The sequence below is a fragment of the Rhinopithecus roxellana genome, chromosome 9 (assembly GCF_007565055.1).
Source record: "Rhinopithecus roxellana isolate Shanxi Qingling chromosome 9, ASM756505v1, whole genome shotgun sequence".
Lineage (NCBI taxonomy): Eukaryota > Metazoa > Chordata > Mammalia > Primates > Cercopithecidae > Rhinopithecus > Rhinopithecus roxellana.
Window position 1 is genome coordinate 1,324,814 of NC_044557.1, and position 21,954 is coordinate 1,346,767.

General features: G+C 48.4%; 1 protein-coding gene across 10 annotated transcripts in view; it reads right to left on the reverse strand.

The window, feature by feature from the left end:
- Window positions 1-21,954, reverse strand: part of FGFR1 (fibroblast growth factor receptor 1) — a 62,242-nt gene that overhangs the window by 19,910 nt on the left and 20,378 nt on the right. The gene's annotated exons all lie outside the window — the stretch shown is intronic.

Below are 21,954 nucleotides of genomic sequence, written 5' to 3' on the forward strand. Positions count from 1 at the left end.
GCTAACAGGTGTCAGGGCAGGGGATTTGGAGCTGTTGACTATATTAGAACCAGAGGCCACAGCTGCCATAAAACCCACACTTGCTCTGGCAGCAGGAGCTGTCACACACAAAGGTCCTTTCTCCTCAGCCCTCTGCCTGGGCACACCCTCTCAGGCCCCCCACCATCCACTCTCCCTCCCCGTGCCCCGTCCTTCTCTGTCTCTGGGTGGGAGTGCTGGACCCACCGGGGTGTCCGCACCTCACACAAGATCTGATACCGCCAAGAGCACCTGTCCCTCCCCTGACCAGTGCCTCTTCCCACAAGCATTCAAGAAGGCCCGTGGCCCAGACACACCTGAGTCCACCATGCTGGGCTGTTACCCATCTCCTGAACACACCCCTCTGCACTCATGAGGGGAAATGAAGTTTCTATTTCCTTTTAGGATGTTCAAACGTACTCCTGGCATCTTCCACCTCTCACCTACCACCCACATCCCGCCCACAGCCTTGGAGAGGACTTTTCTCACCATCTGTTCACCCTAAGAGACTCTGGAGAGCAACTGTCGCTCCCCAATGCGATGCACAAGGCTCTGAAATAGCATGCTCTCCCTCAGCCCCTGCTGTGGCTCATGGCTGCCCCAGTGGCCACAGAGCCCCCGATTGTTTCTGTCCAGCTCTCAATACTCACTCTTCTGTCTCAGCCTAGTTGTTGACTTCTCCTCGAGGGCGGTGCTGACTCTGAGTCTGGGTTAGGTGCCCTCCCCTTCCTGGCACCTGTCACACTGAAAGGCAGTTCTCTTTCTGAACCTGAGTGTGGGGATGTGTCATCGGTACCTTCAAATCCCCAGCGTCTACCATGATGCCTGGAGCCCAGGAAATGCTTGCTCAATAAATACCACACGTGCAGTCACCCTGGCTCTTCACTGCCTTCCTTTCTAATCTCCCTTTTCTTTCACTCCCCCTTATTTGAAAGAGAGTCTTTCTGAAGTGCTCAGCAGGCTTCCGCTAGAAACCTTAAAAATGAAAATAGGTGTCCCGCGCATCAGAAGTGACCAGCAACTGACAGGGACTGACAGTGGTTTCTCTCACGGGGGCTGAGGTTGCAGGCCCAGTCCTTAAATAAGAGTTGTCAGACACAAGGGTGCTGCTTTAAAAGGGCTCAGAAACCACTAGGCTTGCACATGTTTATTTTTGTGAGTCCGGTCAAGGGGAACACCACAAAGGTGAGTAGACCACACAACTGATTAAAAATAAGCTTTTGTGGGCCTTAGAAGAAGTTATTCTTTCCATTTCTAATGGTCTGTGGTTTTGCCAAATGAAGATAGGGGAAAAGCAGTTTAGACTCGACTCTTAAGGAACAGAGCAGACACTCCTAGTGATCAAATCTCATTTCCCTCAAATGACCTCAGTCATTAAATATTTTGCAGCTTGTGATCTGTGCAACCCGTTGGTTAAGAGTAAACTTGAATTCGTACCCTCTGGCAACCCAAGACCTATTGCAGCCTGGTCCCAGAGAAAAAAGCAGCTCCCAAAGACCAAAACGTAGCAAAGAGAACCCCCAGGCATTTATTTCCCCCCAAGAGAAAGCAGCAAAGGAACACTGGCCCTGGTGAGACCCGCTCTAGCTGATAACAGCTTGGATCCGTACCTTCCTGATGGTCCCAACCAGAACATGCAAACAAAACTCCACTATACGTGATCTCTAAAAGCCTCAAGAACCAGCTCGCTTTCCTCCTGATGCAAGCTTAGACCCCAGTTCCCTTCCAAACGTGGCTCAGGTATGCTCTGTCCTCTCCCTTTCCCAGAACCATCTCGGGATAATTTTTTTTTTTTTTTTTTTGAGATGGAGTTTCACTCTTTTGCCCAGGCTGGGGTGAAGTGGTGCGATCTCAGCTCACTGCAACCTCCGCCTCCCCGGTTCAAGCGATTCTCCTGCCTCAGCCTCCTGAGTTGCTGGGATTACAGGTGTGCGCCAACACACCCAGCTAATTTTTGTACTTTTAGTAGAGATGGGGTTTCACCACGTTGGTCAGGCTGGTCTAAAACTCCTGACCCCGTGATCTGCCTGCCTCGGCCTCTCAAAGTGCTGGCATGATCCACCACACCCGGTGGGGATAATCTTTTAAACGGCCTCCCTGGGGCTGCAGCTCAGACTCCCGCTTCCAAGCCATCATGTGCTTGACATTATTTTTCTGATCAAAATCTACCCTGTGTACTGAATAAAATTCACATCTCTGCCTCACCTTCAAGACTCCCTGCAATCGGCTTCCACTCTCTCCAGCCAACTCCATTCTCTCTACCAGGGGCTGTCCCTCCCCACCGCCACCCTCCCGCCACTCAACGTCGGGATGCTTTCAGCCCCAGCTGCATCCTCCCTGGCATGGCAAAGCTTACTCCATCCGGAGGACTGTGAGTGCCACTCCAGAGTCCTCCTGCCTCAAACTACTCAAAGTCCACCATCCAAAATGTCCAGGGACTGGGCGCAGTGGCTTATGCCTGCAATCCCAGCACTTGGGGAGGCTGAGGCAGGCGGCTCACTTGAGCCCAGGAGTTCAAGACCAGCCTGGGCAACATAGTGAGACCTTGTCTCTACAAAAAAATTTAAAAACTAGCCAGACTTGGTGGCTCATACCTATAGTCCCAGCTACTCGGTGGGCTGAGATAGGACTGCTTAAGCCCAGGAGTCGGAGGCTACAGTGAGCTATGATCACGCCACTGGGCGACAAAGACCCTTTCTTTTTTTTAAAAGACAGAGTTGCTTTGTTGCCCAGGCTGGAGTGCAGTGGCACAATCTCGGCTTGCTGCAACCTCTGCTTCCCAGGTTCAAGCCATTTTCCCACTTCAGCCTCCGGAGTAACTGGGACTACAGGCGTATGCCACAATGCCTGGCTGATTTTTGCATTTTAGTAGAGACGGGGTTTTGCCATGTTGGCCAGGCTGGCCTCGAACTCCTGACCACCCGCCTCGGTCCTTGCATCTTCAGTTAGCAAGTGCTGGGATTACAGGTGTGAGCCACTGCACCCAGCCAGACCCTGTCTTAAAACAAAACAAGAAACTAGGAAGCCTTGTTTACAACAATGTCTCATCTCTAATTTTCTGTAAAACAGTTACTGTCTGAACCACACAAATTCACACTCAATTACATTCTATTTTGTATTGTTTCTATTTTTTTAAACAGCAGACAGGTAATTCACATGCTGTAATATTCATCCATTTAATGGTTTTCGTATATTCAGAGTTGTGCATCATTCACCACAATCACACTTCAGAACATTTTTACCATTCCCCACCCCTCAAAAAATGCCTGACCCATAGTAGTCACTCCTCCATCCCCTATTCCCAGTCTAAGCAACCACTAATCTGCTTTCTGTCTATGGATTTGGCTATTCTAGATATTTCGTATCAATGGAATCATACAATATGTGATCTTTTGTGACTGGCTTCTTTCACTTAGCATGTGTTCACGCTTCCTCCATGTTATAGCATAGAATCAGCACTGTTCCTTTTAATGACCTAATAATAATATTCCATTGTGTAGACATACCACATTGCAGTCCTCAATTGACAGACATTGGGTATAATGTTTCTTTTTTAAAATAATAAGTTAAAAGTTTCAACATGTTGCCCAGGCTGGTCTTGAACTCCTAGACTCAAGCAATCCATCCACCTCGACCTCCCAAAGTGTTGGGATTACAGGCGTGAGCCGCTGCACTCAACCCATACTGCTGCTGCTTTTTTTTTTTTCTTTTTAAACAACTGCTAATCAATTTATTAAAATAGTTGACTTTGAGCATCTGCAATGGTGACTTCCACCTCAATTCCTGGCTCAATACTGATGGACGTCAACCGCTTAACAATCTCAGAAGGACTGTGCAAGTCAGTGGGTAGCTGGTGGATTCTCATCTAGAAACGATCCATGACTCTGAACCTTCACCACAAGGAGATTTTCTTATAATGAGTCTCAAAGCCTTGGCAGGCATTCAAACTGATCCCTTCACCTTGACATTCTTTTCCTTTCCTTCTCTGAATCAAGTCAGCACACACTTTCTCTAGGGATTTGATGCTGTGGCTCATTAGAGGGATTCAAATTTGGTGAATGGTCACCTCCAGCTTCACAGGTATTTTGGTATCTTTAAAAGTCATGGCTGCAGTGCGACTTCCTGACTGACTTGTTCAGAACAGCTGTGAGTGAGGAGCAGGAGCGGGTGGACTGCAACTCCACACCACCTACGACTGCATCTTTCTCAAAGAGCTGTATTGCTTTTTTTTTTTTGAGACAGAATTTCACTCTTGTTGCCCAGGCTGGAGTGCAATGGCGTGATCTCGGCTCACTGCAACCTTTACCTCCTGGGTTCAAGCAATTCTCTTGCCACAGCCTCCCGAGTTGCTGGGATTATTACAGGCACATGCCACCACGCCCGGCTAATTTTGTATTTTTAGTAGAGATGGGGTTTCACCATGTTGATCAGGCTGGTCTTGAACTCCTGACTTCAGGTGATCCACCCGCCTCAGCCTCCCAAAGTGCTGAGATTACAGACGTGAGCCCCCGTGCCTGGCCTGTATTGCTTCTTTTTATTTTTTTATTTTTATTTTTTGAGACAGAGTCTCGCTCTATCACCCAGGCTGGCGTGCAGTGGCAGGATCTTGGCTCACTGCAAGCTCTGCCTCCTGGGTTCACGCCATTCTCCTGCCTCAGCCTCCTGAGTAGCTGGGACTACAGGTGCCCGCCACCACGCCCGGCTAATTTTTTGCATTTTTAGTAGAGACGGAGTTTCACCGTGTCAGCCAGGTTGGTCTCGATCTCCTGACCTCGTGATCCGCCCGCCTCGGCCTCCTAAAGTGCCGGGATTACAGGCATGAGCCACCGTGCCCGGCCTGTATTGCTTCTTAATTGTCCAAAATGTCCAAGTCTCTCCTAGGAATTAGCAAGCAACTCAGCACAGATGTACCTGTTATAATTTTCCCACAGTGCCTAACAAGGTCAAAAAACCCAGAGACTACTCAATAGGTCCAGAACTGAATCTAGCATCTGGCAAAAGATAATTTTCAGAGGAACCAAAAATCAGCCTAACCTCGGGTTCTAGCGGCTTTTTGAGGCAGAGTCTCGCTCTGCCGCTCAGGCTGGAGTGCAGTGGCCGGATATCAGCTCACTGCAAGCTCCGCCTCCTGGGTTCACGCCATTCTCCTGCCTCAGCCTCCCGAGTAGCTGGGACTACAGGCGCCCGCCACGTCGCCCGGCTAGTTTTTTGTATTTTTAGTAGAGACGGGGTTTCACCATGTTAGCCAGGATGGTCTCGATCTCCTGACCTCGTGATCCGCCCGTCTCGGCCTCCCAAAGTGCTGGGATTACAGGCTTGAGCCACCGCGCCCGGCACTAGCGGCTTTTTTCCATGGCTAGGAGTGCTCGTGGTGTGTGTCAGGTTCTCCGTTTACAAAGCAGGGATGATGCCACTTTCTTATAGGAGATGGAACCAACTGCTTGCATGCTTTCCAGGCCCTGCTTGACCGCGTCACTACCCTGTCCAGTGGCCCTGACCTTGGGGAATTCTATGTAAGGTGGCTGATTTGGGGGCATGACTGCTCACTAGCACCCTGCAATTACCAGTCAGTACTTTCCATTCGCTTTTGGTCTTTCCAGTGTCCTTCACTTATGTCGTCATTAGAAAGGTTCCTGACTCTTCAGCTCCAGTTGCCCTGAGTCAACTCAGGTTCTCTGGTCAAGACCAACAGGCCAGGGTGTCCATTAGCAAGAGGACTGGCCAAGAAGACTTTTATTGGACTGGCCAAGAAAGATGAAGAAAAGAAAGCCACTTTATTGTTCAGTCACTTGAAACCAGCATTCCAACTCTTGGAGAACCTGATTGATTGGAATCAGATACAAAGGTTGTCCTCAAAATGCACAATGGGGATGCTGAGAGGAAAGTGGCACCTAAACACTTGCTTTATGCATCTGTTTCCTGAGAGATGAGGTGGGGAGTGGAGGCTGGAGGGCATCTGGTATCTGGATTCCCTGGTGACCTAGCCTGAGGCTGAAAAAGACTGGCTGTTCACTATTACAGGTTCGAGGTGCCATGTGTTAACAATGCATTGTGGACTGGGTGCGGTTGCTCATGCCTGTAATCCCAGCCCTTTGGGAGGCCAAGGTGGGAGGACTGCTTGAGGCTAGGAGTTCAAAACCAGCCCTGGCAACATAGTGAGACCCTGTCTCTGCAAAAAATAAAAAAAATCAGCCAGGGATAGTGGTGCATGCCTGTAGTCCCCAGGTACTTGAGAGGCAGAGGAAGGAGGATCCCTTGAGTTCAGGAGCTCAAGGCTGCAGGAGCTATAATCTTGCCACCGCACTCCAGCCTGGGCAACAGAGACCCTGTCTCAACAACAACAAAAGTGCGTTGTGAAAAAAAAGGTGCCTTATGCTTTGATGCCAACAGAATGGAGTCACTCTTCTCACCAACAGGAGTGGGAAAGTCAGGGTTAAGGTTTGACTTGAACATCATTAGAGGACTCAGGCTGCTGATCTCATTACCACATAGGTTCCTGGGTCAAAGCAGCTGGCAGGTGGACCTTGGGAATTTGTGCAGGCTGCAACCAGTGATCCTTTTAGTGCAAGTGACAGGGATTCATACATCAAACCCACCCTGCTTCTCTAAGGTGTCTCTATCCCCTAAGAAAGAATTAGGAGCCCACCAGAGACCCACACTTTTTGGTAATCCTCAAGGAAGCAGCTAGAAAGGACAGAGGCAGGGGTGGGAGGAGACTTTCCCGGGGTGCTTTCAAGTTCAAGGAACACAATTAATGATAATGAGGCCCTACTGAGTCCCTCTTCCCTTCCTACTTTCCCCCCCAAATACTGCAGGCTTATAATCCCAACAAGCCAACAGGTACGGCATTTTGCTTCTGGCAGGACTGGACAAAAATCTCCCAGTCATTTAGAAGGCAGTTCTGGGATCTTGGCTCACTGCAACTTCCGTCTCCCAAGTTCAAGTGATTCTCGTGCCTCAGTCCCCTGAGTAGCTGGGACTACAGATGAGCGCCACCACACCCGGCTAATTTTCTATTTTCAGTAGAGGTGCGGTTTTGAACTGGCCAGGCTGGTCTTGAACTCCTGACCTTAAGTGATCGGCCCACCTCAGCCTCCCAGTTCTTGATTCTAAATCTGTCTTCCACCAGTCATGGGCTCTATAAAAGGTGAAGGAATGGAACCATGAGAGGCCCAAACCCATACAAACCTTGCTATTCTTATGAGAAGATGAGACCTCAGTTCTCAAAAATCCAAGAAGACAGGGAACTTTCTTCAACATAGCTACCATTAGGTGACTCTGGGAGCCCCTGTCACTGTGCAAGGAGAAATGGGTGAAACAAAGGCCCAGAAGGCATATGTCTTGCCCTAACAGGGGGGCTAAGATTTACATAGCACCTTAATATGGATGAAGATTTTATATTGCAACATGAAACAAATGGAGAATGTGAGGACTAAGTACAGGCAGGTCCAGCACTGGCTCTGACGTCATGAAACATAAAGAAAAGTATCAGCAGTGAGAGTAGAGGTTGGACAAAATGACAGGAAAGGGAGAGGGGAGGATTTAGATGAGAGGTGAAATGTCTAGGGGGGAACACAAGAGAATGAAGTGCTTACAGGCATGGCTGTGCCCTGGTCTGAGGGGCAGTGGGAGATAAGGCCAGGCTGTACAGCCAGCCAGGAACAGAAGGTTCATGGGAGAATAACAAATAATGATTTCAATTTGTAAGCTGAGGGATGGAACAGAGCCACCAAAGATATCCCAGGGAACACACCTCTCTGCAGAGACTATGAATGCAGGGCATTCATGGCACATGGACAAACACACCTGAAAATGTATTTTGAAATACCACTTCACCAGCCTGGTCCCATAGCAGCCACTCTGGTCTGGAAGTTATCCATCCCCAAACCCCACAACTTAACAGGAACCCAGTGAAGAATAACAACATATTTACATAGCACTTTGCAATTTACCATGTGCCTTCCCATATATTATCTAGGGATCCATAAACATCTGAGTAAACAGCAATACTACTACCGGCCAATATTTCCAGCACGCTCACTATATCCCATAGGCTGCACAAAGCTTTTAACACAGACCCTCCCATTTCATCCTCATAGGAACCTTATGAGGTTGATCCTACTATGATTTCTATCCCACAGATGCGGAGGCTTAATACATACCAGCATAGTTCTCAGCATGTGTTAACTTAGAATCTTGTGAAGTATTTAAGAGCTAGAATTATTAGTATCATTATTTTTTATTATACTTTAAGTTCTAGGGTACATGTGCACAACGTGCAGGTTTGTTATATATGTATACACGTGCCATGTTGGTGTGCTCCACCCATTAACTCCTCATTTACATTAGGTGTATCTCCTAATGCTATCCCTTCTCCCTCCCCCTCGTTATCTTCAGGCCCAGTGCAGTGGCTCACACCTGTAATCCTAGCCCTTTGGGAGGCCGAGGTGGGTGGATCACCTGAGGTCAGGAGTTTGAGACCAGCCTGGCCGACATGGTGAAACCCTATTTCTACTAAAAATACAAAAAATCAGCCAGGCGTGGTGGCACATGCCTGTAATCCCAGCTACTTGGGAGGCTGAGGCAGGAGAATCGCTTGAACCTGGGAGGCAGAGGTTGCAGTGAACCAAAATCACACCACTGCACTCCAGCCTGGGCGACAGACCCAGACTCCGTCTCAAAAAAAAAGGAATTATTATCTTCAGAGGGGAAACTGGGGCACAGAAAGATTTGGAATTTGTCCAAGATGGCCCAGCTAGGTTGTTAAGTGGCAGAGCTGGGATTCAAACATAGGGAGCCTGGTTCTCCAGAATCCACATACATCCAGAGTCCAGCTTTACTGCTTTGCAAGGTAGCCTCAACCTTCACAGTGTCTTGACAAACCTTCACAGTGTCTTGACGTCCCTAGGTGAGGAAGCCCTTCTGGCTCAGCTCTTTGATTCTGTCTAATGGCACCCCTGCATCCTACCTCCTCCCGTGAGATTCTGAAGTTGGTTGCTTTGGCCTTATCCTCCCCTCCTTCCCTCATTTCCTCAAGCCCATCGCTCGTATCAATCATTACCTTACAGTTCAGTGCTTTTAATTATAAAATGCACTCTCCTGCCTCTGCGAGTCCAGCAGGCTGGGCTGTCCAAATGTGGCAGGTGAGAAAATGGGGGAGGTGTTCGTTGTGATTGCAGCAGACTCAAGACCAGTAACAATGCCCCATTTTGGCATTGCACTTAATATTTCATAGGGCCTGTTTCTTCACGTACAGGTGACTTGTGTTCCTTCCCATTTAAACAGGGAAAAACGGAGCTTAAGAGATGGCTCCCAAAGTCACAAAACAAGGACAAGCTCTAGAGGCTGCATCTGCTGGGTCCTGGCCCCTCCACTGTGTACAGCTTCTCTCCCAGGGCTCGGTCCAACCAGCACTGTCACATGACACAGGATGAGGGGTGGCCCACTCCAGGTCTGTGCCACTCTACCTGGACCACAGGAGACAGCACCCTGCCTCCCCTGTCCTCAGCTCAATCCCCAGCAGTCACCTGACACCCTCTCTCTTCTCGAGCCCCTCACCCTTGATTACAGCTTACAGCTGATGACCCCTGATGACCCAGTGAGAAGATTAAGAACACGAGGCAAAAGAGCTGGTCCGCCCTCCCTCTTGGGCCACATCCTCAGGACTGCACAGGGCTCACAGGGGTCCTGGCTTTCAAGCCCTGACTGCTCCAGACCTGACTGCTGCCTCCTGTCCGCCCCCCAACTCAAACACTCCATGACAATCCCAGCTGGTCTGGAGCCTCTCAACCACCTCCTCTCCCACCCTCGTTGGGCCACTACCCCAGTTCCACCTCCCCCGTGGAGCCAACATCCTCACTGCTCCTTTGATTTTCCTTTTCCTCTCCTACAGGCCTTTATCCTTCTCTCTCTCCAACAAGCAATCATCTCCATCACTTTCCTAGGCCTTAAAACTCACTCTTTTTTTTTTTTTTTTTTTGAGACGGAGTCTCGCTCTGTCGCCCAGGCTGGAGTGCAGTGGCCGGATCTCAGCTCACTGCAAGCTCTGCCTCCCGGGTTCACGCCATTCTCCTGCCTCAGCCTCCCGAGTAGCTGGGACTACAGGCGCCCGCCAGGTCGCCCGGCTAGTTTTTTGTATTTTTAGTAGAGACGGGGTTTCACCGTGTGAGCCAGGATGGTCTTGATCTCCTGACCTCGTGATCCGCCCGTCTCGGCCTCCCAAAGTGCTGGGATTACAGGCTTGAGCCACCGCGCCCGGCCAACCAAACTCACTCTTCTGAGACTGGCCAAACTGCATTCTCCACCTCTCCCCAACATGAATGTGCCTTCCCCTAGAGCTGAAAATGTTCATGGCTATGTCTTGCACTTAGTCATGTTGCTGGGGTGCTGGGCTGATGGTAGGTATTTGTCTTACCTACTCTGTGTTCTACACTCCAAAGGGCTTAGGGCTTAGATAACTGACCCCCAACAAAATCCAGGTATCCTCCATTAGCATGATGTCTCAGGGTAGCAATTTCTATCATCCCTATTCCATCTTTTTGATTTCTGGATTTCTGGGTTAAAAAAATTAGAGAGAAAGGCTAAACTCGCCAGCAACACAGGGGAAACTGGTGGTCCAGAAATGTTTACAGTCTTGGTATAAACTCCCCAGAGATAAATGAGGGGGCAATTGTGGGTGGGGGAGGAACTCGGGGTGGCTTTGAAAGCAACTTAAAAGGAACACAGAACAGCGCAGCAGGACTCCAGGGGCCCTCTGCAGAGGTTTTTTTATTACATTATTTTGGCTTTGAAATGGAACTGAAAACTTACCTTCGGCTGGCAGGACCCGGCCAGAGTGCAGAAGCGTCTCACTGGCTCACAGCTACCACCCTACAACGGTTTGGGTGGAGGAAGCCCAAAAAATACGTATTTCCCTCAACTCTTGGATCCCCAAATAGAAGGAGAGTTGCAAAAATGGGGTGCACAGGTATGTGTGGAAGGAGAGCCAGGAGCACCTAATCAATTAGCAGGGCCTGACGCCCAGGGCCAGCGGCGTCCACCAGCCCCCCGACCCAGGGGATTTGGAGAAGCACTTTTTTTTTTTTTTAAATTGAAGAAAGTGAAAAGAGTAAGAAGGGACATTTTGCATGCAAATGGGCCACTGCCAGAAGAGCCCATTAAAATGTAAAAACTCTACATTCAGCCTGACAAAACGGTGCAAACTGCTGTGTTTGCCAGAGGGCCGGCAATAAAGCTCACAACAAAGGGGCCGGGGGACAATGGCGGGCTGAATGGCCTCTGCCAGCAGGTCCCCCCGCGCGTTGCCATGGGGACCCCACCGGGGCTTACTAAAGGTATTTCCTGAGGAGAAAGGCAGAGCACACAGGCCCAGGCAGCCCGGCTAATCCTGACAGGAAGCCATGGCCATTCAGCAGCCCAGGGGCTTGGGGCCCGGAGTTCTGTTTTGTTTTTATTAAAAAAAGATTTCGGCCTTTTGTGTGTCCCACCTCGTCACTGTAATTTAGTGCTGAGCCGCCTGCACTGGCCAAAGCCACAGCCAGGACCCTGCACCCGCCCCAAGACCCCCCAAAAACAGATCCCCCTGAGCTGTGCAGGAAGACACGCGTAGAATCCCACTTGGGAATCCCAGGCGGAGAGCGCTCTTGGCCTGAGAGTTGTGTGTGGATCTTAAAAGACAGAGGGACTCTGGGTGTCGTAAGGGATAACACAGCCTCAGAACTGAGTTTGGGGCTCAAGCTTCTATGCACGGGTTCATCTGATGCCTCCTTCAAATCTGTACTTTTTTCCCCTAGGGATTTTGCCACCTTTCTCCAATTGGCACCAGTGTCCCCCACCTCCTCCCTACCTCTCACAAGGAGGAGTTCACTCCCTTGTTGGGAGAAGGACTGTAATTAAGTGATTAACAAAGGAATGCACCCAAGAGTTATCTTAAAAGAAATTTCCCTCCCTCCTCCCTCCTTCCTCTCTCCCCAACAAAAGTTCTCACCCCATTGTTTACTGATATTAAGGACACAGCTGTACAGAAAACTCTTACTACACCCATTCGCTCAACCTATTCCCAATACACTTTGCTTCTCTCCCTCCTATCTAAACAGGAAGAAAGCATTGCTCTGGAAAGAGGGAAGTTCACTCACTCATCCAAGAAGAGCAAAGGTAGATGCCCTGTGGCTATGGGGGAGGGCCGTCCAAGCTCACAGTTCCTAGAAGTTTGTGTCACCATTTCACATTTGGCACCAGAATCCAGCCTTGGCAGATTCAGGGAAGGGAGCCAAGGACACAGCTGGCGGTGGAGACAGAAACTCCTGTGTGACAACTGCCCCCTAGGACACAGTTTAGGGTCAATTAACATTTCCTGAACAACTTGCAAATGGAAAGAGCCATCCCCAATGAAGACTGAAAAATGAGAGGCTCAACTCATCCAGTATGACTTGAACTCAAGTCTATCAGTGTTTGCAAAGCCCATGCTGTTGCATCTAGACCTCCACCCGGAAACATGTTTTGGGCCTGGCATTTTAATAGAAACATAGAGAGGAAAACATACTATTTCGGAGGCCTTAAGACTATGACTGGCAACTGCCCTGGATACCTTGGGAAGCTTCTAAGGCCATATTGGGTGGGTCCTATCTTGGGAAAAGAAGTTGGGGCATCTGCACGATGATAGAAAGCTCCCAGGTTCTGGTAAGGACCACTTAGGTGGACTGTAAGTTGGGGGGATCTAAACACTCAGGTTGGGGGAGGGGTCTTCTCCTGCCTTTATTATAATATAAATCACATCCTAAACTCCAAGTAAAATTTAACTCGTCATCACCTGTGACAGTGCATAAGAACATCTTCCACCAAGTTGTTAGCTAAAGTGGTGTGTGTATATGTGTGTGTGTGTGTGTGTGTGTGTGTAGGGGTCCCACTGCTGGAGGGGAGCTCAGACCCTCCCACCACTGGCCCAGTGCCCAGGCCTCCCAGCCATGTGTCTGCAGCTGCGACCTGTCATGCACTTCCTGGTCTGGGTTCTGTAATGGAAAGATCATTAACAGTGGGGGAGGGTGGAAAGACGAATCAACGGGGAAGAGGTAACCCTGCAGCTCCCACTCTCCACTGAGCTCTGACCTTAAAGATCGGTCAGGTTCCTTAAAGAAAAGAATGTATCGCCCTCCCCCTACCTCTCCCAGCTGGGGCCTCTTGAACAACCTCCCCTCCCTCAAACTCAGCAGAAATTGTATGGGGAAGGAAACGCCAGCAGCTGGGCAGGGAAAACTTGCCGCTTCCTAAACTTGCTGATGAATTAGTAGAGGCTTCAGCTGTTTCAGGATGTGTCTTCTGGTCCCCCAAGCCTGCCATGGGTGCTTGAGCTCACAGTTCACCTGGAATCTCAGCTCCCCAAGTGCCTGCCATCTCCCCGCAATCCCGTCTCATCCCTGCAATGGTGGGGCTGGGTCACAGCCTCTCCAGGGTGGAGAAAGGACTGGGCTTCATAAAGTTACTTTTTTTTCCCACCGTAAAGAAATTCCCTCATGGTTTTACACGATGAGACTAAAGACAATAAAACATCCTTTGAAAATGAAAAGGTGTGGAACAGTGGTTACCAGAGGGCTGGAAGAGGGGAGAAGAGGGAGTTAGCGTTGAACAGGTAGGGTGTCGGGGAAGGTGAAATGGATGGTGGTGATGGCTACACAACGTGAATAAACTTAATGCCACAGAACTCTACACTTAAAAATGGTGAAAATGCACCACAAAGAAATGATAAATATTTAAAGTGATGGATACAATACAGCAATCACCATGATTTGGTCGTTACATAATGTGTGCGTGGATCAAAACATCATACTGCACCAGACAATTATACATAACCATTACACGTCAATTACAAATTTAAAAATTGGTCTGGCACGGTGGCTCACACCTCTAACTCCAAAACTTTGGGAGGCTGAGGTGGGAGGATTGCTTGAGTCCAGGAGTTAGAGATCAGCCTGAGCAACAAAGTGACACCTCATCTCTACAAAAAAAATTAACCAAATTAGCCAGGCATGGTGGTGTGCACCTGTAGTCCCAGCTACATGAGATGCTGAGGTGGGAGGACCTCTTCAGCCTGGGAGGTTGAGGTTGCAGTGAGCTGAGATAGCAACACTGCACTCTAGCCTGGGTGGCAAAGTAAGACTGTGTCTCAAAAAAAATACATAATCAATTAACTTAAAAAAAAAAAAGTTAAAATGGTTAATTTTATGTTACATATATTTTACCACAATAAAAGAATCAGATGGCGCTGGGCTCGGTGGCTCACGCCTGTAATCCCAGCACTTTGGGAGGCCAAGGCAGGCGAACATCTGAGGTCGGGAGTTCGAGACCAGCCTGACCAACACAGAGAAACCCCATGTCTACTAAAAACACAAAATGAGCCAGGCGTGGTGGCGAATGCCTGTAATCCCACCTACTTAGGAGGCTGAGGTAGGACAATGGCTTGAACTTAGGAGGTGGAGGTTGCAGTGAACTGAGGTCACGCCATTGCACTCCAGCCTGGGCAACAAGAACGAAACTCTGTCTCAAAACAGAAAAAAAAAAAAGAATCAGATGGTAATGGTAGTAGGCAGCATTAGTTTATTAAAAACGTTCTTTCTTGGCATAGAAGTTGATGATCCTTTGTTGGTTCCAAAAATTTGGGGGGAAATTTTACTGGTCTATGAAATCTAAAAATCTGGGACCACTGGTCTGTTCCACGAATTTCCAGGAGAGCATGGACCCAGAGACTGCTTCATTCCTATCCCATCCATCCATCCACCACACATTCATCCTTCAGGCTCACTTTCATGCACATAACATGAACGCTGAGCATTCAGTACTCTCAGTTTTAAGAAATTAAAAACATGGTTTGGGTTTTTGTTTTCGTTTTTTTTTTTTTTTTTCCTTTGAGACAGGGTCTCACCCTGTAGCCCAGGCTAAAGAACAGTGGCACAATTTCAGCTCACTGCAGCCTTCACCTGCCTGAGTCAAGTGACCCTCCCACCTCAGTCCCCCAAGCAGCTGGGAGTATAGGCACGTGCCACCATGCCTGGCTAATTTGTTTGTAGATACAGGGTTTTACCATGTTGGCCAGGCTGGTCTTGAACTCCTGACGTCAGCTGATCCACTTGCCTGGGCCTCCAAAAGTGCTGGGATTACTGGCATGAGCCACCGTGCCCAGTCAATTTAGGGATTTTTCTACCTGAGAGTACATGGCTCTGTGGTAGCCAGGAAGCTAAAGCCTAGTATCTATGCTCAGGGCTCCAGTGATCCAGAGATCTAGAATAATCCTGGGAAAAGAGCCCTTACTCTCAGCAAAGTCAGTATTCCCCATGTCCTACTAGAAGAGAGAGAGCACACTTTGAGGTCCTTGTAAAACCATTTAGTCCCAAACTCAGCTTGAGTCACAGGTGGTTGTCACTGGCTGGATTCAGCCAGTGACAGCACCTGAAGAAATCACTCAGATGACAGCTGATCACTTACTGTGTGACCTTAGGCAAGTCACCTCCCCTCTCCCTCTCAAGCCTCAGTTTCCTCCACTGGAAAATGAGAAGGGTGACTGACCCTGTCCCAGCCCTAACCAATGTCCCATTTTAGTTGTCTTGTGAGATGATAGAGGGGCATCGCTTACTGACATCCCTTCCCGTGCCCACCGTGAGCACAAAGCTCCCTCCAATGTGAGGGAATTGAAGAGCCCTCAACTGAACTGTCCTTCAGAAAAAACGATTCTTTGTTGGTCTCAGGGTTCCGGCCACCAGCACTTTCAATAAATGCTTCTCCTCTTCATCCCTTCTCCCTGGCCTGGAGTGCTTCTCGAGAATCTAAGGCTGACAGAAAGCCCAGCTATACATGGAGGATTCACTTTAGCGTCACCTTTTGAGGGTCATGATGTATTATCCCATGAGAATGGTTAGCCAAATAAATTTTTTAAATGCATTGGGAGTTTGGGGGTAGTGAAGAAGGACTAAAATTATAAAATAAACATATGAAAAATATGTTTATAAAATTATGAAATAAACAAATGAAATTAACACTTCATTTTTGGGGGAACGGAGTCTCCGTTGCCCAGGCTGGAGTGCAGTGGCGTGATCTCGGCGCACTGCAACCTCCGCCTCCTGGGTTCAAGTGATTCTCCTGTCTCAGCATCCAGAGTAGCTGGGATTACAGGCACCCGCCACCACGCCCGGCTCATTTTTAAAACATATTTTTAGTAGAAACACTCACTCTGTTGGCCAGGCTGGGCTTGAACTCCTGACCTCAGGTGATCCACCCACCTCAACCTCCCAAAATGCTGGGATTAAAGGTGAGCCACTGTGCCAGGTTGCAACTGACACTTCAAATCATGACTACCCACGTTTTGAATGCCTAACTTCATTCAGTAGTTAGTAAAGGAATCTGAATCTTCTAAGGTTCAAAAGCTACTTCCTAAAACCTAAGGAAAATAAACCTTAATTCCAAAAGTAAACTCTGGAGTTTGACACCAGAGGAGCAGAGTTTTCTGAATGCCAAAGGACACTTCTGAAGGGCTGGGGCGCTGATCAGCATTCTAAAGGCCGTGATAATTGACCGAAGGCTGTGGCAGAGCAGGACAACATTCCAGGAAAAGGGTGTCCTTCCTTCCTAGGGAAGCTCTTAGATCACTTCCCTATTCACATCCTTCTCCTCCCCCATGCCTCCAAGACAAACTGACTCAGACCTTTTTTTTTTTTTTTTTTTGAGAAGGAGTCTTGCTATGTCGCCAGGCTGGAGTGCAATGGCACAATCTCGGCTCATTGCAACCTCTGACTCTCTGACTCTCTGGTTCAAGCAATTCTCCTGCCTCATCACCTGCCTCATCACCGTGTTGCCCAGGCTGTTCTCAAACTCCTGAGCTCAGGCCATCAGTCCGCCTTGGCCTCCAAAAGTGCTAGGATTACAGGTGTGAGCCCACACCCCTGGCCTAGGTGATCCTCCTGCCTCAGCCTCCCGAGTAGCTGGGATTACAGGCGCCCACCACCACGCCCAGGTAAATTTTTGTATTTTTTGTAGAGACGGGGTTTACACCATGTTGCCCAAGCAGCTGTTCTGAGCTCACTCTATCTGCCCACCTCAGCTTCCCAAAGTGCTGGGATTACAGGTGTGAGCCACTGCGCCTGGCCCTTCGTTACTTAAAAAATACACTGGCCGGGCACGGTGGCTCAAGCCTGTAATCCCAGCACTTTGGGAGGCCGAGACGGGCGGATCACGAGGTCAGGAGATCGAGACCATCCTGGCTAACACGGTGAAACCCCGTCTCTACCAAAAATACAAAAAATTGGCCGGGCGTGGTGGCGGGCACCTGTAGTCCCAGCTACTCTGGAGGCTGAGACAGGAGAATGGCATGAACTCACTCGGAGCTTGCAGTGAGCCGAGATCGCGTCACTGCACTCCAGCCTGGGTGCCAAGCGACACTCCGTCTCAAAAAAAAAAAAAAAAAATACACTAGTAGCCTCAAAAAAATGTTAATGCCCCAGCCTCTGAAGCTTTTGATATGTTTACTTCCATCCATCAGAAATTGTTGGATCACAACCATATTAGAAGCAATCTAGTTTATGTGTCCAGGCAATACCCATACCACGTATCACACAGTCTAGGCTGTGACCTATGAAGAAAACTCAGGTCTCGGATCTGATACCTTGGGAACCTTCTCCAAGTAGGAGGTCTCTGGCAACAGTGGAAATGGCAGCGTCCACGGGGATTTTGTTACATTGATTATTCTAGGCTAGGGAACTTGTTCATTAAGGCAGCTCACAGACCTGTGACTGACGTGTAACCTCTCTACAGAATGCCACAGGAGACGTTACTGCAAGCAAGCAAGCAAACGTGCATGCGCGTGCAAACACACACACACACACAAACCCTGACAAAGGGAGGGGATGCGCAACTCCTGTGAGACAAAGGGGACTGAGCCAGCAATGTTTACACTCAGAAGTTGGTCCACCTGGATTTTGTGGGGAAACCCAATTTAAAATAGAAACATAGTGAAATACAGTGGAAAAAAATACTATACTCAGAACCACCTGAGTTTAAATCCTAGTTCCACCCCTCACCCACTATGTAAACTTAGATAGGTTACTTAACCCCCCAAACCTGTTTACTCATCTGATTATGGTCATAAAACCTATGTCTGTGGAATCATTGTAAAAATGGGAAAATGTCAAGCATGCAGAGTGTGGAGATATTTATTATTATTATTATTATTATTATTATTATTATTATTATTATTACTTTTGAGACAGAGCCTTGCTGTCGCCCAGGATGGAGTGCAGTGGTGCAATCTCAGCTCACTGCAACCTCCACCTCCCAGGTTCAAGCTATTCTCCTGCCTCAGACTCCTGAGTAACTGGGATTATAGGTGGCCGCCACCATGACCAGCTAATTTTTGTATTTTTAGTAGCGATGGGTTTCGCCATGTTACCAAGGCTGGTCTCAAACTCCTGAACTCAAGTGATCTGCCTGCCTCGGCCTCCCAAAGTGCTGGGATTACAGGTGTGAGAAACTGCGCCTGGCTGGTATTTATTATTATTTTAAAAGACATTTACTGGTATAATATTTTGGGGGCAATTTGGTATAGTGATGTAATAGTGATATAATCAAAACTTAAAACAAATGGAACTATCCTTGGATACATGGACAGATTTTATTTGTAAGAGTATGTTCTACTGAATGCAAACTATTGAAAATAACCTAAATGCCCAAATGTAGAGAACTGGATCAATTTTGTACACCCACACAATGGAATATTATGTAGTTCTTTCTTAAGCATGATGAAAAATATTCTCTGTATGACTCTAAATGCTGGTATCAGTTACAAAACATCGTATACAGTATAAATCCTAATTCTGAAAAGTCAGGTTTATACAAATGCAAGAAAAAAGTCTAAAACAATAAATTCAGTTAACAGTGATTGCTTTTGAACGACAGAAATATAGGAGTTTTCCTTTTCCTCTTTACAAGTCTGTATTTGCTGAATTTTGAAAGATGAACCCAGATTACCTATCAAAACACCATTTATTTATTTATTTATTTATTTATTTATTTATTTATTTATTTTATTTTATTTTATTTTTTTTTGAGACGGAGTCTTGCTCTGCCACCCAGGCTGGAGTGCAGTGGCCTGATCTCAGCTCACTGCAAGCTCCGCCTCCCGGGTTTACGCCATTCTCCTGCCTCAGCCTCCCGAGTAGCTGGGACTACAGGCGCCCGCCTCGTCGCCCGGCTAGTTTTTTGTATTTTTAAGTAGAGACAGGGTTTCACCGTATTAGCTAGGATGGTCTCGATCTCCTGACCTCGTGATCCGCCCGTCTCGGCCTCCCAAAGTGCTGGGATTACAGGCTTGAGCCACCGCGCCCGGCCTATTTATTTATTTTTGAGATGGAGTTTCGCTCTTTCACCCAGGCTGGAGTGAAGTGGTGCGATCTTGGCTTACAGCAACTTCTGCCTCCCGGGTTCAAGTGATTCTCCTGCTTCAGCCTCCCGAGTAGATGGGATTATAGGTGCGTGCCACCACACCTGGCTAATTTTTGTATTTTTAGTAGAGACAGGGTTTCGCCATGTTGGCCAGTGCTGGGATTACAGGAGTGAGCCACCGCGCCCAGCCTAAACGCGAATGTTTTTAAAACATTGATAAAGATATACTTGCTGACTTTCTAGAACTTTGCTCTAGTGGAGTAAACAGACATATATTAAAAACTCCACATAATGTGAGGCAGACTAAAGTATGTGTTAGAATGAAAGTTAAAAAGAGGCCAGGTGTGGTGGCTCACGCCTGTAATCCCAGCACTTTGGGAAGCTGAGGCAGGTCAGGAGTTTGAGACCAGCCTGGCCAACATGGCAAAAACCTGTCTCTACAAAACATACAAAACTTAGCTGGGCATGGTGGTGGGTGCCTGTAATCCCAGCTTCTTGGGAGGCTGAGGCAGAAGAATTGCTGGAATTTGGGAGGCAGAGGTTGCAGTGAGCCAAGATCACGCCACTGCACTCCAGCCTGGATGACAGAATGAGACTACATCTCAAAAGGGCATAGTGGTTTATGCCTGCAATCCCAACACTTTGGGAAGCTAAGGCCGGCAGATCACTTGAGCCCAGGAGGTCGAGGCAGCAGTCAGCCATGATCACTCCACTGCATTCCAGCCTGGGCAACAGAGTGAGACTATGTCTCAGGAAAAAAAGCAGAGGGGGGGAAGGGGAGGTGGCCCTTAAGTTAAGCCTTAATCTAAATCCAAAGTAAACCTCAAATTAAGATTTGAGGCCGGGCGCGGTGGCTCACGCCTGTAATCCCAGCACTTTGGGAGGCCGAGGCGGGCGGATCACAAGGTCAGGAGATCGAGACCACAGTGAAACCCCGTCTCTACTAAAAATACAAAAAATTAGCCAGGCGCCGTGGTGGGCGCCTGTAGTCCCAGCTACTCGGGAGGCTGAGGCAGGAGAATGGTGTGAACCCAGGAGGCGGACCTTGCAGTGAGCCGAGATCGCACCACTGCACTCCAGCCTGGTGGACAGAGCGAGACTCTGTCTCAAAAAAAAAAAAAAAAAAAAAAAAAAAAAAAGAGTAATCGTATTTCTATATACCAGCAACAAAATTTTTTGGCCGGGCGCGGTGGCTCAAGCCTGTAATCCCAGCACTTTGGGAGGCCGAGACGGGCGGATCACGAGGTCAGGAGATCGAGACCATCCTGGCTAACACTGTGAAACCTCGTCTCTACTAAAAAAATACAAAAAACTAGCCGGGCGTGGCGGCAGGCCCCTGTAGTCCCAGCTACTCAGGAGGCTGAGGCAGGAGAATGGCGGGAACCCGGGAGATGGAGCTTGCAGTGAGCCGAGATTGTGCCACTGCACTCCAGCCTGGGCAACAGAGCGAGACTCCGTCTCAAAAAAAAAAAAAAAAAATTAAAAAAAAAAAAGATTTGAGTAGGAATTTTTTTTTTTTTTTTTTTTTTGAGATGGAGTCTGGCTCTGTCTCCCAGCCTGGAGTGCAGTGGCAGGATCTCAGCTCACTGCAAGCTCCGCCTCCCGGGTTCCCGCCATTCTCCTGCCTCAGCCTCCCGAGTAGCTGGGGCTATAGGCGCCTGCCAAGTCGCCGGGCTAGTTTTTTGTATTTTTTAGTAGAGATGGGGTTTCACCGTGTTAGCCAGGATGGTCTCGATCTCCTGACCTCGTGATCCGCCCGTCTCGGCCTCCCAAAGTGCTGGGATTACAGGCTTGAGCCACCGGGCCCAGCCAAGTAGGAATTATAAAAAGTGAAAAGGAAGAAAAGGACAGGAACAGACATTTCCAGCTAAGGGACGAGGATACACAATGTATAAAGTATACGTTGTATTTATAGAAAAAGGAAGAGATTTGCTTGACTAGATGAATGAATAAATGAATGAGTGAGTGAAAAAAAATCAGTGAATGAATGGACCATTAGCCAGAGGCTAGTTTTTGATCCTAGACAAATGTGAGGAAGGCCTAAGCTGTGAATTCAATGTTCACTGTTGGTTAACTCTTACAAACCTCAGTGTTGCTGTTTCTGACCTCTTTCCCTGCCCAACCTCGTAACCACTAAGTTCACTCTTTGCGGAACTCCTTGACCCTCTCACCCACTTCAGGTTCCATGTGTCTCCATGTCCAGGGGCCTGGGAACACAAACGGCACAGCCCCCGCCCCACCATCCTCCTCCTTTTACACAACCCATCCCGGGAGGCTCAGCCACACCACAGCATGTGAACGAGAAGAGGGCGTGGAGTTTCAAGCTCTGCCAGGGTGGATCTTTCCCAGTGCCTGAAACCAACTACACGGACCCCTCACCCCACAGCCCCTAGTTTGCAGGGCACAAATGCCTTACATGAAGGCAGTGGATACCTCGTTTGGCAAGTGGAAAGGCGAGAACTGTGTGAGCCAAGAAACAGGAGAAGGGAGGGAACTCTGAGGGTAGAAGTTCAATGT